General features: G+C 37.9%; 1 long non-coding RNA gene across 1 annotated transcript in view; it reads left to right on the top strand.

The window, feature by feature from the left end:
• LOC135109609 (uncharacterized) overlaps positions 1–17,106 on the top strand; it is a 20,941-nt gene extending 3,835 nt beyond the window's left edge. Inside the window, exons 2-3 of the long non-coding RNA XR_010272826.1 lie at positions 16,519–16,681; positions 16,927–17,106. This is a non-coding gene — a long non-coding RNA (uncharacterized LOC135109609). The remainder of the gene's footprint in view (positions 1–16,518; positions 16,682–16,926) is intronic.
• Positions 17,107–17,879: the final 773 nt, after the last annotated feature.

Genomic DNA, 17,879 nt, shown 5'->3' with positions numbered 1-17,879 from the left:
ATAGGATAAGATACAGATATGAGATTGTGATTGGAGGAGCATAATGGAGAAGAAAGGGTGACAGCATAAGCAGAAGGATTAGAGGTCAGGAAAAGGTCAAGAATGTTGGGTGTATCTCCAAGACGGTCAGGAATACGAGTAAGGTGTTGCACCAATTGCTCTAGGTCGTAGAGGATAGTAAAATTGAAGGCTAGTTCACCAGGATGGTCAGTGAAGGGAGAGGAAAGCCAAAGCTGGTGGTAAACATTGAAATCTCCAAGAATGGAGATCTCTGCAAAAGGAAAGAGGGTCAGAATGTGCTCCAGTTTGGAAGTTAAGTAGTCAAAGAATTTCTTATAGTCTGAGGAGTTAGGACTTAGGGTCGTCGACAGAAAGGCAGTCCGACTTGGGGACATTTATGGTCCCCTCCCCAGATGGGGACTCCGAGGCTGGTGTAGGAGTCGCCATAATAATTTTGAAATTTTTGAGTGAAGGGTGCGTGTGTTATTAGGTGCTTGTAGTTTTTTGTGGAAGAAGAATGTTGTCTTTAGAGGGCAGACTGTGACTGCCCCCTTGTGTTATGAGACACAAAGGGAAACGTTCAGTGAGGTCACAGCTGCGTTTATTGATAAGTTCACAGCACTCCCCGGAACAGTGCTTTAGACCTCACTGGGAGTAATTATCATTTCTTCAGGTGTCTACTGCCAAAAAAAACTCAATTCCTCCATCTATCACCTCGACACAACCTTCCAGACAACTATCCCCTCTTGTCCTTTATTTATAATCTAAACTGGAAACTTCACATCTCTTCTCTAGCTAAAACAGCTTCTATGAAGTTAGGTGTTCTGAGACGTCTCTGCCGTTTTTTTTTTTTTTTTCTCACCTTCCCAGCTGCTAACTCTGTACAAGGGCTTTATCCGTCCATGTATGGAATATCCTTCACAAGTTTTTTTTTTTTTTTGGGGGGGGCGGTTCCACTCATACCGCTCTTCTAGACAGGGTGGAATGAGAAGCTTTTCTTATCATCAACTCCTCTCCTTTAACTGAGTGTCTTCAGCCTCTCTCTCATCGCTGCAATGTTGGATATCTAGCTGACTATTACCGCTATTTTCATGCTAACTGCTCCTCTGATGTTGCTAACTGCATGCGTCCCCTCCTCCCGCGACCTCGCTCCACAAGACTTTATTCTTTCTCTCACCCTTCTAATGCAAGAGTTAACCAGTATTTTTAATCATTCATCCCTTTCTCTGTCACTCCCTTCTTTGGAACTCCCTGTCTGCTTTGTATTTCCACCTTCCTATAACTTGAATTTCTTGAAGAGTGAGGTTTCAAGACGCTTATACTTCAACTTTTTTACTAACGCCTTTTCTGGGACTGGCAACTTAGTGTTTTTTTTTTTTTTTTTTACTGGATTCCTGTTGTCCTTGGCCATTCTCCCTCATATATATATATATATATATATATATATATATATATATATATATATATATATATATATATATATATATATATATATATATATATATATATATATATATATATATATATATATATATATATATATATATATATATATATATATATATATATATATATCTAAAAGAAAAAAACATGGTTATTGAGTCCATTCCATTAATCTACCACTATTTGAAAACGAATTTCTTCCTCTCTCTTTCTTAAACCTATTTTTTATCAAGGTTGAATCCGTTATTTCTTGTTCTACATTGGTTGCTGATCGTAAGGATTTTGCTTACGTCCCTCTTGTTGTAACCCTTATACCACATCAAGATTTCTATCTGGTCCCCTGTTAACTTACTTCTGTCCAACAGCTAAAATCTCGCCTCGTAAGGAATATTCCTCATCACCTGTATCCTGTTAGTCATTTTGCTTTGTTCTGATTCCAATAGATTTATATCTTTCCTGTAATGTGGGGACAGGAAATGCACACCGTATTGTAGATGAGGTCTGACCAGCGCCAAACTTAACTTTAATATTACTTCGGGGCTTCTATTTTTAATACTTCAAAAAATTAATCCTAATACACTATTTGCGCTGCTTCTGGCCTCTATGCATTGCTTCCCTAGACGGAGTTCAGAGCTAGCTATAACTCCTAAATCTTTTTCGTACGCTGATCTTGCCAGAGTTTCGTTATTTATTTTGTACCTACTGTGTGGGTTTCCTTTCCCTACGCTAAGTACTTTGCATTTGTTGTTATTAAATTGCATTTGCCATCTGTCCGTTCATTAATTCATCTTATCTAGATCTGCCTGCAAGGCAATGGCATCCGATTCTGATCTAATTAATGTACATATCTTTGTGTCATTCGGAAATTTACTAACATGACTACTAATTCCACTATCCAAGTCATTGATATATATTAAAAACAACAATGGTTTTAATACTGATCCATGTGGTACCCCACTAACTACATGACCCAACTTGGATTTAGAACCGTTTAATACAACTGTTTGACGCCTGTCGCTTAGCCATATATATATATATATATATATATATATATATATATATATATATATATATATATATATATATATATATATATATATATATATATATATATATATATATATGTATATATATATTGTGACCATAGCCTCTTACAACTTTTTAACGGTTTAAATTTAAGAATGTGAGGCTTAGTCGATGGAGCCTGCTGCTGTAGGAGTATAGCCTTGATATAAAACACATAAAGGGAGCTAATAATGTAAATGTTGAGTGTTTGTCGAGGGAGGGGACTTGTTAGTGCATGTATATATATATATGTGTTACAGCGAGGGAAGAGAGACAAATGTTCATCCTCTCCCCCACCCCTCCTCATCCACCCACCCACCCCGTACTCCGTCTCCCCCTTTCACTCCACTAGTTCTGCCTCTTCTTTCCTTTTTTCCCTCCCAAATCCCCCCTCCTGTGTCTGCGTTTTCCCACAAGTTTAGCTTCAATAGCAGGCAGGATATCATAGAGCGTAGACTTGGTGCTTAGCAAGGCGTGGGAAGGCGTGCCTAGGGAAGGCATATTACTATATATCTAAGGTTGGTGATTACAGTATGTTTTATTATTATTATCGTATACTATACAAGGCCTTATGGGAGGGGGGAACTAGGAAAAATCAGACATCGGCCGAGAGAGCGTTTGTGACTCAAATTCCAGCTACTCCTGTGACAGAGGGTGACTCTGAGCGTCCACATCCTCTAAACTAGGTTACTACTTCACCTGAGCGCCACCTCCGAGAGGCTCCGTAGAGTGAGACAAACCAGCAAAGTACTCAAACCTCACCCTCGGCAGCACTCCCAAACAAGTCATGCGCTTCTTGTGGTAATTCTACTCTATCGCAATCAGTCTTAGCACTATGAATCAGGAATGAGCCTAACTCTGACTCGCCCAAACCTTCCCCAGCAGCGGGACAGGTCTGTGAGCACTCTGCCCCCACTGCGGAATATATATATCAACTCTGCACTCAATTAGCCGTGACCCTGTCTGAAGGAAGTGCTTAGTACGGATATTTAATTATTATTTCATTACTTAGCCATTCTACAGCCTTTAATTTTGTTTGTATATGTAAGACTTGTTAATAACAGTAACAAAGAATATTTTGACAAGTCAGGAGTGAATGTTTTCATATACATACCTGTCTTTTGTGCTCGGAGCCATTATAGACTGAATACTATGTAAGAACTGAGACATATTTGTGGATTATTTATTTATTTGCTCGATGCCTATGTCAACATACATGTAATAATCAAGGCAATAAAATTAAATTGAAACCTATGTTATTGGAGAGGGATAAAGATTTTTGTTATTAATGTTGCGGAGTTGGCTGCACAGGGAGGGCTGTTGCTTCCCCGAAATAAAATAAATAAATGAATAATAAAAAAAAAAAAAAAAATATATATATATATATATATATATATATATATATATATATATATATATATATATATATATATATATATATATATATATATATATATATATATATATATATATATATATATATATATATATATATATATATATATATATATATATATATATATATATATATATATATATATATAAGTGGTTGAATATATCATAAGAAATTCTTAAATCTATAACCAGTAAAGTATAAGAAATAGGAAACGAGACTTCAGATTAATCGGAAAGGAAAACTGGAAAATCATAAATTTTTTGGTAAGTTCGATTATTCGAGATCTGCGGGCGTAGTAGCCACGGCCTTCAGACGTAGGGTGCTGCCAGATACACATCTAATCATTTTCTTGAACATATAATTCTTGTTTATTTATAGGTACGGTGTTTGTAACGTAAGTAAGTACTAATTTATTGCACATACTGTAGGGTTGTGGAAAGCGTATGTAAAGATAAAAGCTTTAAAAATATAAAAATAAAAATCCGCATCCCTAGTCCGATGTTGTGAGCTCTGAGACAGGAAAAAAAATCCAAGATTCAAAATCGTATGGTAACTACACCGTTCATAGCTACTTCTGTTCATAGCATGGGAATAATAAATAAATAAATATATATATATATATATATATATATATATATATATATATATATATATATATATATATATATATATATATATATATATATATATATATATATATATATAATGATTTTTTTTTTTTTTTACCATTCTATGATGTAAATAAGAAACATAAAAAGATACAACCCGGCAAGACCACTATCCCTGACACAGCACAACAATTTACGGGTTAGCCCTTACACCGCCGAATTCTTTTTTCAAAGCATATAATCATAAGCGGTATTTTTATTTTCGTTAATAGAAATTTTGCTCAAATTTTATCCTTGCCAAAAGATAGCGTACGTACTTAATACACTTGAAAAAAGCATGTGCATGTACGCAAGAATATAGGATACATCAATATAAAATAAATAGATAATCAACCAGAGAACAGTAACTAGCAACTCGACTTCGCCCAGAAGAGAGCAGTGATTGGCTACTTTATTATGCAGTATTTATCATAGTGTATGTACCTGACTGTGTATAATTTTTGCTCTCTTTATAAATGTGGTATACAAATCTAGTTGAATTTTATAATTACGTGAAGGTTGAGGTGAATGTTGTAGAAATTATTTATGTTCACTGTGACACACGAGTTACCGGTGTAGCAGGAAAAAATTCCCCCCTGACTGTAGTTCCCCCTGGGAACAGTAGCCTAGGTTAAATTCCCCCCTCACACAAAAAATCATACCACCGTTCTCAAGTCACCAAGGGCAAGTAGTATAAAGTATTGTAATGCTTATGACGCATGTAAATGTGACAGGAAAATATAGGTCATATGGCACTATCGACAAGGGAAGGGGGAGACAAGAATAAAGATAGGGAAGGAGACGTTTTGTACGTCAGAGAGTCAAGTCCACCGTACACAAAACAGCGTAATGTAACGAATACAGTGGTTATTGAAGAGTAAAGGGAAGCTCATGATGTTTTTTTTTTTTTTTTAAGATTTATCATTTCAAGATTACAAATGGAAGTTGAAACATATTAAACACTTTAAAAAACTTTAAACACTTTATTATGTTTGTCATATGCATATACATTATCACATATAGTAATTAATAATAGGACAAACAGCCCTTTGGAAACATTAAGCTTTATGGGCAATGGTATATAACTTAAAAATTTTAAAACACTGTATAAATGGTATAATGTAACAAAAGTAAAATAAACTGAAGCTAATAAGAACAAATAATACTAATACAAAGTTTACTACTAATAAAGCACAAATAATGGAAACCCTGACAATATAATATAATAATACTGTAAGTTTCTATGATAATATAGTAAAACTATAAAGGTATTTATTATTTGATGATTGCAATGCATGACTAATATGATGATAACATGTGTCTCTTAAATTTGTCTTTAAAAGATGATAGGCTTGGTGAGTATTATTGAAATTTAAGGTTAAAAGACTGTCTCCCAAGGGAGACTTAAAAATCTGTAAATATAACGTTAACATTTATTTCCTATTATAAAGTTAAAAATCTTTAAAGGGAACTTCATACTGGGTTGGGTTACATTTGCAGCAGCTCCACGATGCCTTGAAATTTTTTTGCAGATCCAAGGCAAGCAGTGTGGTACCATTCGTAGCAAGATTCACACTTTACCACTTCACGTCCATCTGCTGTGATTTCCGCACATTCTGGACAAACCCATGCTCCAGGAATGTCGTCTTCTTTAGCTTTGATAGTAGCGTGAAGCGTCGTAACTGCATCATCATCCATGTATTTGTAAATTGCTTGAAGGTTTTCCTTATTGTTGGCAAGAATACCAGGAAGCTTTTCTGGTCTTGTCTCTATTTCTTCTTCTGTTATAGTCTCTCCATCTATTTCCACTCTTGTAGCAACTTCCTCATCTAAAAACATGAGTAAAAGCGTCCTTTCTCTTGCTGAAATACTTCGATCCAGTGTTTGTTGAGATTGCCCCTGCTTTTTCCTGTTCATGGTGTATTCTTGATCCTGGTAGTTGTCCTGATCTTGTCCATCTCCGCTTGCACCATCAAGTTTGTACAGCTTCAAATTTATCACATGATATGTATTTCTCAGTTCTTTGCCTGTTGAGAGATTTTTTTTAGTTTTGCACGTCCCTTTCCTTGCAGAGAAACAACTTCATAAGGGCCTATGTACTTTGTTTCTAATTTTCCTCCCATTCGGTGATTATTTTTGTTGTTTTCATCAGTACTAATGAGCCCTCAGCTATTTCACTTGATTTGCCTGTATGTCTCTTATCATAGTTCTTCTTCCGTCTACTTTGAGATTTTGCAATGTTGATCGCCATTTTTTCCTCAGCTGCCTTCTTTTCTGACACTACTCTCTCTGTTAACTCTTTAATAGTTTCTTCTGTCGTTGCTCCGTCTTTCACCTGTGATCCAGTGTCTAAGTAGATGGGGAGTACTGGATCTCGCCTAAACATTGCAGTGAAAGGGGCAACACCAGTGCTGGAATGAACAGATGTGCGATATCCGAACAGGATTCTTTTTATGTGCATATCCCAGTCGTTTTGCTTTTCATTGACGCATTTCATGAGAGCTCTTTCAAGTGTCTGATTGAATCTTTCCTGCAGTCCATTAGTTTGAGGGTGATAGGGTGAAGCAATTTTGTGATTAATTTGCAGCTTTTCACAGAGGATGTCATTCAGTTGATTTACAAATTCGCGGCCTTGGTCAGTAATAAGTGTTTCAACACAACCAAAGTCACACATGGCATCTAAAAAGAACTGGGCCACCTCTGCTGCAGTTTTGTGCTTTAAAAGTGCAGCAACTGGAAATTTTGAAAAGTAATTGGTCATTGCTACAATGTAACAGTGTTGTCTTTCTGTTTTGGGTAAGGGTCCAATCAAGTCCATTCCCACCTGCGACCACACTTTTTCTGGAACAGGCACTGGATGCAACTCAGGAGCTTGCATTGAGGGCTTATTGGCTGCTTTCTGGCATTTGTCACATTTTGAAATATAATCAGTGACAATTTCTTTAATGCCTTTAACAAAATATTTAGCAGTTATCTTTCCAACTGTTTTATCTCTCCCCATATGTGCTCCCCCAAATCCTTCATGGCAAGCTTTGATAACTCTGTTCACTTCCGCTTTCATTAACACTTGGCGTAGCTGAACTTCACCCTTCCTGCGTTGTTTAGGCATCAAGTATCCCTCTTGAACACAAAGTGGCTCGCACTTCTTTCTAATATCACGTTTTTCTTCTTTGTTTAGTCCATCAGGGTACTTTCCACTATCCAGGTATTGGAAGTATGTGTGGTAGATGTACTCCTCCATGTTCAGATACACCTGCTGCTACCCATACTACTGCTCGGAGTAATCTGACACTCAGCTGCTCCCTATCGCCTGTTGTTGACTTTGTTTGTTTCATTTTTTTTTTTTTTTTGTAATGCTGAAGTCCCTGTCTCGTGATGATCGAATCACTGTATTGTTAGGCTTCAGTGATTTGCCAGTTTGCCTCATTAAGTTAGGCCGCTTTCACACCAAGGTGGCACGTCGCACGTGGCATGCCACGCGGAAACGAACATCTGGAAATATATGATACCTTTCACACAGAAGTGGCGTGGCACGTCGTATGTGCCACGTGTGATGCATGCCACTCGGGGATCGGACTATTAAAGCGTTGACTAGTTACGGCCATAGTTGTAAACGTTCACATCATGCTTCCTGGATGGTCCCTTATTATTGAAGATCTGGTGGTTGTGTATGTGTATGGGGGTGGGGGGAATATTGGCCAGGAGGGGGGAATACTATCCTGGGTCAAATTTTCCCCTGGGGGAGATTTATCCTGGGCCAGATTTCCCCCTGGGGGAATCTCAGACGGACGGAAATACAGACTGGTACACCGGCACCATTACTTACCGGGGGTAACAATGTCTTCAAAAAAATTATCATATTAAATGTACTATCTCAGTAACACCTTACTTCAACGGAGAGAGAGAGAGAGAGAGAGAGAGAGAGAGAGAGAGAGAGAGAGAGAGAGAGAGAGAGAGAGAGAGAGAGAGAGAGAGAGAGAGAGAAATAGTGTCGCTGATAGCCTATTCTTCCAGGAGGCCCTGTACGAGTGCCGTGTTCCCTCCTCTCTCTCTCTCTCTCTCTCTCTCTCTCTCTCTCTCTCTCTCTCTCTCTCTCTCTCTCTCTCGTGTAATGGGTACTGAAGAGAGTGTGTATGTGTTTCCCCCCCATCTCTCTCTCTCTCCCTCTCTCTCTCTCTCTCTCTCTCTCTCTCTCTCTCTCTCTCTCTCTCTCTCTCTCTCTCTCTCTCTCTCTCTCTCTCTCTCTCTCTCATGTAATGGATACTGAAGTGTGTGTGTGTGTGTGTGTGTGTGTGTGTGTGTGTGTGGTGATAATAATAATAATAATAATAATAATAATAATAATAATAATAATAATAATCAGGATAAAGATCCAAATCCTAAAAAATCCATAATTATTTGTTGATATATATATATATATATATATATATATATATATATATATATATATATATATATATATATATATATATATATATATATATATATATATATATATATATATATATATATATATATATATATATATATATATTCCATAAGTGCATCAAATAGCATAATAATTACACACACACACACACACACACACACACATATATATATATATATATATATATATATATATATATATATATATATATATATATATATATATATATATATATATATATATATATATATATATATATATATATATATATATATTGCGTAATTATTATGCTATTTCATGCACTTCTTTCACTTGTAAGTATATTAATAAATGTGAATGGCTGTAGTAAGACATGGTCATCCTTTCCTTGGATTTGTATAAGGTATTAGTCTCGTGCCTGTGGGTCTTGGGCTTGAAAAGTGAAACAGCTTGTGGGGTGTCTGCTCGAGGCCTGGGTGCCGGCCTGAGAAGGACCCTTGAGGTAGCTGCTAGCTATGGGGATTCTCTGCTGCTGGAGAGAGAGAGAGAGAGAGAGAGAGAGAGAGAGAGAGAGAGAGAGAGAGAGAGAGAGAGAGAGAGAGAGAGAGAGAGAGAGAGGGAGAGAGAGAGAGAGAGAGAGAGAGAGAGCCTCCCGACCTGAGGAAGAATTGAGAGGAGGAAAATATCTTGCTGACGCTGGGGATACCTGCTGCTTGAGAGTACAGTTGGGCAAGTCAGCGATAAAAAAATGCAGAAACAATAATTAAAATAAATAAATAAATAGATAAATAAATAAGCTGGGATGCTGAGGATGACATTTCTTTTGTCCTTTTGGCAGTGGCAGTAGGTGGTGAGGTAGGAATGGGTTGCAGATAGGGGCACTACACCCAGCCATTACATGACAAGCGGACCCTCTGCATAGACTGGCTGGCCTTACTTTTATAGTAATTTATATCAAACCAGGAAGCTGAACCTCCTCAGCAACATTGGTTTCTTTCCATTCTGTATGAACATGACATTGTATGCATTCATCAAAGTGGCATGAGCAGGGTCACAGTGGTATAGTGGGAGCGCGTGCATTTTGGGGTCAAAGAGTTCTCAGGCGCACGGGTTCGAATCCTGGCCAAACTCTAAGGATAGGCATGGCATCCATTCATAGTAGCGGTTCCCAAATGCCTTCGTCAAGAGGCGGAGACAAAATGTAAGGAACAGAGAATAGCCTGAACCCTCTTTCTGCCCATGTATTTACCGAAAGCAAGTGTACCTAGCAGGGAGTCTTTTTTTTTTTTTTCTCAATAATCACTTAGAACATCCTTCTTTGAGTGCGGCATCAATAACGTGGGAACAAGAAATAAAAAAATGTTTTCTAACGTTAGTGTTGATTCAAATGTTGAGTGATGTGCCGTGGTGTTGTCTCGTTCGTCTCTTTCAATTATTGCTGCTGCTTAGTTATTGTTGCTGCTTACTACTTAGCTAATCATGTAATTGGTTTATTGGTTTAATTTACAATGTTATTCATGATTTCCTGTTCCAAAATGCCTTGAAGTATTCCACTTCGACTGCATCGGGCATAACAGGAAAAGCTGTAGTGATTCCTGAAAGAGACGAGTCAAGGTGATGGATGTGAGGCACAAAGTCCTGGTCGTCATTCCATGTTAAAATATTCTTTTTGTTAGGAGGATGTGAACAGATGACATCGCTCCAGCTCCGTGCCTAACGTATGGCTCATCCTTCACGTTGACGCGCTCACTACTACTTATGTTCTCTTCCTGCTCTTTCTCACATCCAGTTAGTTTCTCGCCGTCGTCTTCCTCTTCACATCCAGTCACTTCGTCCTCATCATCGCCCTCCTCAATGCCTGCCATCTTGTCATCGTCATCCTCCTCCTCATTGAGAGTCATCTTGTCCTTCTCTTCCTCTTCCTCTTCAACGTCTGTCATATTATCTTCGTCGTCCTCCCACCCCACCCTCCCAGTGCTTTCAACCTCCTCCTCTCCCTCCTCATGAATTAGACTATGATGACACTGTTTGTGAATCATGGTGTCTTTGATCTGATGATGTTAGAAATTATCATATAAAGATTATGATGGTAATTGTGATCATTGTAATGATGCGTTACATACACATGAATACCATAATAACATATAGATCAATAATGATAGTACTAAAGAGTGACTGAGTAAAGACATTAATATTATTGCTGCTGCTCTCCAACACTAATACACGAATGACTTATTTCAACTACAACTACTACTACTAACACAGTTACTGCTACTACTACACATCAACAACAAAATCAACAAAAGAAAAAAAGAACAACAAAATATCTAGAAGAATAGCAAGAACAATAAAACAATTAAAATAAAAATGAATAATAATAATAATAATAATAATAATAATAATAACAATATTAATAATACGATAATGATGATTATGTTGATGAAGAAGAAGAAAAAGAACAGCAAAAAAATATAAATAGTGATAATGATACCAGTAAAACGGGAAAAAAAAACATTAAATGAGACGATATATATATATATATATATATATATATATATATATATATATATATATATATATATATATATATATATATATATATATATATATATATATATATATATATATATATATATATATATATATATATTTTTTTTTTTTTTTTTTTTTTTTTTTTTTATGTAGGAAGGATACTGGCCAAGGGCAACAAAAATCTAATAAAAAAAAATGCCCACTGAAATGCCAGTCCCTAAAAGGGTCAAAGCAGTGGTCAAAAATTGGTGGATAAGTGTCTTGAAACCTCCCTCTTGAAGGAATTCAAGTCATAGGAAGGTGGAAATACAGAAGCAGGCAAGGAATTCCAGAGTTTACCAGAGAAAGGGATGAATGATTGAGAATACTGGTTAACTCTTGCGTTAGAGAGGTGGACAGAATAGGAGTGAGAGAAAGATGAAAGTCTTGTGCAGCGAGGCCGCGGAAGGAGGGGAGGCATGCAGTTAGCAAGATCAGAAGAGCAGTTAGCATGAAAATAGCGGTAGAAGACAGCTAGAGATGCAACATTGCGGCGGTGAGAGAGAGGCTGAAGACAGTCAGTTAGAGGAGAGGAGTTGATGAGACGAAAAGCTTTTGATTCCACCCTGTCTAGAACAGCAGTATGAGTGGAACCCCCCCAGACATGTGAAGCATACTCCATACATGGACGGATAAGGCCCTTGTACAGAGTTAGCAGCTGGGGGGGTGAGAAAAACTGGCGGAGACGTCTCAGAACACCTAACTTCATAGAAGCTGTTTTAGCTAGAGATGAGATGTGAAGTTTCCAGTTCAGATTATAAGTAAAGGACAGACCAAGGATGTTCAGTGTAGAAGAGGGGGATAGTTGAGTGTCATTGAAGAAGAGGGGATAGTTGTCTGGAAGATTGTGTCGAGTTGATAGATGGAGGAATTGAGTTTTTGAGGCATTGAACAATACCAAGTTTGCTCTGCCCCAATCAGAAATTTTAGAAAGATCAGAAGTCAGGCGTTCTGTGGCTTCCCTGCGTGATATGTTTACCTCCTGAAGGGTTGGACGTCTATGAAAAGACGTGGAAAAGTGCAGGGTGGTATCATCAGCATAGGAGTGGATAGGACAAGAAGTTTGGTTTAGAAGATCATTAATGAATAATAAGAAGAGAGTGGGTGACAGGACAGAACCCTGAGGAACACCACTGTTAATAGATTTAGGAGAAGAACAGTGACCGTCTACCACAGCAGCAATAGAACGGTCAGAAAGGAAACTTGAGATGAAGTTACAGAGAGAAGGATAGAAACCGTAGGAGGGTAGTTTGGAAATCAAAGCTTTGTGCCAGACTCTATCAAAGGCTTTTGATATGTCCAAGGCAACAGCAAAAGTTTGACCAAAGTCTCTAAAAGAGGATGACCAAGACTCAGTAAGGAAAGCCAGAAGATCACCAGTAGAGCGGCCTTGACGGAACCCATACTGGCGATCAGATAGAAGGTTGTGAAGTGATAGATGTTTAAGAATCTTCCTGTTGAGGATAGATTCAAAAACTTTAGATAAGCAGGAAATTAAAGCAATAGGACGGTAGTTTGAGGGATTAGAGCGGTCACCCTTTTTAGGAACAGGTTGAATGTAGGCAAACTTCCAGCAAGAAGGAAAGGTAGATGTTGACAGACAGAGCTGAAAGAGTTTGACTAGGCAAGGTGCAAGCACGGAGGCACAGTTTCGGAGAGCAATAGGAGGGACCCCATCAGGTCCATAAGCCTTCTGAGGGTTTAGGCCAGCGAGGGCATGGAAAACATCATTACGAAGAATTTTAATACGAGGCATGAAGTAGTCAGAGGGTGGAGGAGAGGGAGGAACAAGCCCAGAATCGTCCAAGGTAGAGTTTTTAGCAAAGGTTTGAGCAAAGAGTTCAGCTTTAGAAATAGATGTGATAGCAGTGGTGCCATCTGGTTGAAGTAGAGGAGGGAAAGAAGAAGAAGCAAAGTTATTGGAGATATTTTTGGCTAGATGCCAGAAATCACGAGGGGAGTTAGATCTTGAAAGGTTTTGACATTTTCTGTTAATGAAGGAGTTTTTGGCTAGTTGGAGAACAGACTTGGCATGGTTCCGGGCAGAAATATAAAGTGCATGAGATTCTGGTGAAGGAAGGCTTAAGTACCTTTTGTGGGCCACCTCTCTATCATGTATAGCACGAGAACAAGCTGTGTTAAACCAAGGTTTAGAAGGTTTAGGACGAGAAAAAGAGTGAGGAATGTACGCCTCCATGCCAGACACTATCACCTCTGTTATGCGCTCAGCACACAAAGACGGGTCTCTGACACGGAAGCAGTAGTCATACCAAGGAAAATCAGAAAAATACCGCCTCAGGTCCCCCCAACTAGCAGAGGCAAAACGCCAGAGGCACCTTCGCTTTGGGGGATCCTGAGGAGGGATTGGAGTGATAGGACAAGATAAAGATATGAGATTGTGATCGGAGGAGCCCAACGGAGAAGAAAGGGTGACAGCATAAGCAGAAGGATTAGAGGTCAGGAAAAGGTCAAGAATGTTGGGCGTATCTCCAAGACGGTCAGGAATACGAGTAGGGTGTTGCACCAATTGCTCTAGGTCATGGAGGATAGCAAAGTTGTAGGCTAGTTCACCAGGATGGTCAGTGAAGGGAGAGGAAAGCCAAAGCTGGTGGTGAACATTAAAGTCTCCAAGAATGGAGATCTCTGCAAAAGGGAAGAGGGTCAGAATGTGCTCCACTTTGGAAGTTAAGTAGTCAAAGAATTTCTTATAGTCAGAGGAGTTAGGAGAGAGGTATACAGCACAGATAAATTTAGTATGAGAATGACTCTGTAGTCGTAGCCAGATGGTGGAAAACTCGGAAGATTCAAGAGCGTGGGTACGAGAGCAGGTTAAGTCATTGCGCACATAAACGCAGCATCCAGCTTTGGATCGAAAATGAGGATAGAGAAAGTAGGAGGGAACAGAAAAGGGGCTACTGTCAGTTGCCTCAGACACCTGAGTTTCAGTGAGGAAAAGAAGATGAGGTTTAGAAGAGGAGAGGTGGTGTTCTACAGATTGAAAATTAGATCTTAGACCGCGAATGTTGCAGAAGTTAATGAAGAAAAAGTTGAGGGGGGTGTCAAGACACTTAGGGTCGTCGACGGAAAGGCAATCCGACCTGGGGACATTTATGGTCCCCTCCCCAGATGGGGACCATAAATATATATATATATATATATATATATATATATATATATATATATATATATATATATATATATATATATATATATATATATATATATATATATATATAGTTTTCTTTTTTTATGTAAGAGGGACATCTGCAAAAAGCAAAAAAAAAAAAAAAAGTTCACATAGATGCCGTTCCCTCCTCCCTCCTCCCTCCTCCCTCTTGAAGGAATTCAAATCATACAAAGATGAAATGCTGAAGCAGGCAGGAAGTTCCAGAGTTTACCAGAAAATGACTGAGAATACTGGTTAACTCTTGCATTAGAGAAGTGGACGCAATAAGGGTGAACGAAAGAAGAAAGTCTTGTACAGCGAAGCCACGAGAAGAGGGGAGACATGCAGTTAGCAAGATCAGAAGAGAAGTTAGCATGAAAATAACGGTAGAAGATAGCTAGAGATGCAACATTGCAGCGATGATAAACTGAAGCCAGTCAGTTAGAGGAGAGGAATGATGAGACGAAACGCTTTTGATTCCACCCTGCCTAAAAGAACGGTATGACATACATGTAAAACATATTCCATACATGGACTGATAAGGGAGGATTAAGCTGGAGGAGGGGGGTGAGAAAAAAAAAATGGCTGAGACTTTCCAGAACACCTAATTTCATAAAAGCTGTTTTAGCTAGAGATGAGATGTGAAATTTCCAGTTTAGAGTATAAGAAAACGACAGACCGAGGATGTTCAGTGTAGAAGAGGGGGACAGTTGAGTGTCATTGAAGAAGGGGGGATAGCTGTGTGGAAGATTGTGTCGAGTTGATAGATGGAGTAATTTAAATTTTGAGGCATTGAGGCAATACCAAGTTTGCTCTGCCACAATCAGAAATTTTAGAGAGATCAGAAGTTAGGCGCTCTGTGGCTTCCCTGAGTGAACTGTTTACTTTCTGAAGATTTGGGCGTCTATGAAAAGACGTGGAAAAGTGCAGGGTGGTATCATAAGGGTAGGAGTGGGTAGGACAAGAAGTCTGGTTTAGAAGGTCATTGGTGAATAATAGGAAGAGAGTGAGTGACAGGACAGAACCCTGAAGAACACCACTGTTAAAAGATTTAGGAGATCAGTGACCGTCTACCACAGCAGCAATAGAACGGTCAGAAAGGAAACTTGAGATTAAGTCACAGAAAGAAGGATAGAAGGCGTATGAGGGTAGTTTGAAAGTCAAAGCTTTGTGTCAAACTCTATCAAAAGCTTTTGATATGTTTAAGGCAACAGCAAAAAGTTTCACTAAAATCTCTAAAAGAGTATGACCAAGACCCAGCAAGGAAAGCCATAAGGTCACCAGTAAAGCGGTCTTGACGTGAACCCAGTACTGGCGATCAGATATATATATATATATATATATATATATATATATATATATATATATATATATATATATATATATATATATATATATATATATATATATATATATATATATATATGAGAGAGAGAGAGAGAGAGAGAGAGAGAGAGAGAGAGAGAGAGAGAGAGAGAGAGAGAGAGAGAGAGAGAGAGAGAGAGAGAGAGAGAGAGAGAGAGAGAGAGGACAGCAGCTACCTTCATCCTTGAATGGTGTTTATCTAAAGGATTTGTTTTATCTTTAAATCCACAGACTCTGGTGCCACATATAATAGCCTAACCAAATGGTATAGATGACTTTTCTGTACAACTGTAGGTACTTTACGTTTATTAGAAAAAAAATAATAATAATAATAAATTTTACCGGTGATATCAAAATTTAAACTTTAACACTCACGTTTTAAGATGTAATATAGACAAGGGTAATTTTACATGTCAAGATTTTAAATAAAAATTTACCTTGTACGTCTTACTTTCAGAAAGGGCGCGCCTTATTACGAACAATTCCAGCAATTGACGGGCCGTCTCGAGGACTCTGGTATTATTGAATATTGGACGAAAGAAGTAATTACACGAAACGTCAGGGAGAAGAGGAATGATATGAAGGCATCTTCATACTATCACACGACAGACTTCTCAGACGTAATAATTCAAATCTATGGAAATTTTTATTTTTAAACATTAGCATCCGTAACGATGATATATATATATATATATATATATATATATATATATATATATATATATATATATATATATATATATATATATATATATATATATATATATATATATATATATATATGACTCATAAACAGGTAACCATGTCACATCTGAGAGACAAAGGGTAGTAGTATACTAACTCTAAAATGTGTTTTGCATTTCAGGGTATTAGAAAATCTCTGAGGTGCCCGCAGAGCGGCAGGATTTGTGGTGGCGTCTCAGAACGTAGAACGTCATGGAAGACACTTTAACTAGATATATGTGAAATTTCAAGTATGGATTGTTACACAGTAAGGAAGAGGCCACAGATGTTCAATGTAGAAGGTGGGGGGGAGCTTAGTGCTTTTCAAAATGAGGGGATAGTTATCTGGAAGTTTGTGCCTAGTTAATAGATAAAGGAACTGAACAACCCTACGTTTTCTCTTCCCCAATCAGAAATTTTAGAAAGGTCGGACGTCAGGTCTTCTTTGGCTTCCTTGCGTGAATTGATTAATTCCTAAAGAGTTGGAAGTTTATGAAAAGACGTGGAAAATTGCATGGTGGTGTAATCAGCGTAGGAGTGGGTAGGAAAATCAGTTTTGATCACTGACGATTAATAGCAAGAAAGTGGAAAACACGACAGATCCTTGAGGAACACCAATGTTAGTAGAATTAGAGGAATAGTAATCGTGTACCACAAGAACAATAAACGGTTAAAAAGGATCCTTGAAGTCGCAGAGAGAAGGATAGGACACGTGGAAGGGTAAATGTGGGATTAATGATGTGTCAGAATTTATCCAAAGTTCTTGGTATGTCTAAAGCAACATCAAGTTTCACCAAAATCCCTGAAAGCGGATGACCAAGACACATTAAGGAATGCCAGATCACCAGAAGAACGCCAACAACATAACTTGTACTGGAAATCAAATAAATCAAAGCGGTCACCTTTTTCTTTTGAAACAGGCTACATACAGGCAAAGCTCCAGCAAGACAAGAACGCATAATATTGACAGACTGTATTGATAGAGTTTGACTAGACAAGGTTCAAGCAAGAAGGCACAGTTTCATGTTGATAGAGTTTGATTAGACAAGGTTTAAACAAGGAGGCACAGTTTCTGAGATTTATTGGAGGGACTCT

This window comes from Scylla paramamosain, chromosome 19, assembly GCF_035594125.1.
Source record: "Scylla paramamosain isolate STU-SP2022 chromosome 19, ASM3559412v1, whole genome shotgun sequence".
Taxonomy (NCBI): Eukaryota; Metazoa; Arthropoda; class Malacostraca; order Decapoda; family Portunidae; genus Scylla; species Scylla paramamosain.
This window is presented reverse-complemented; position numbering and strand designations above follow the sequence as displayed.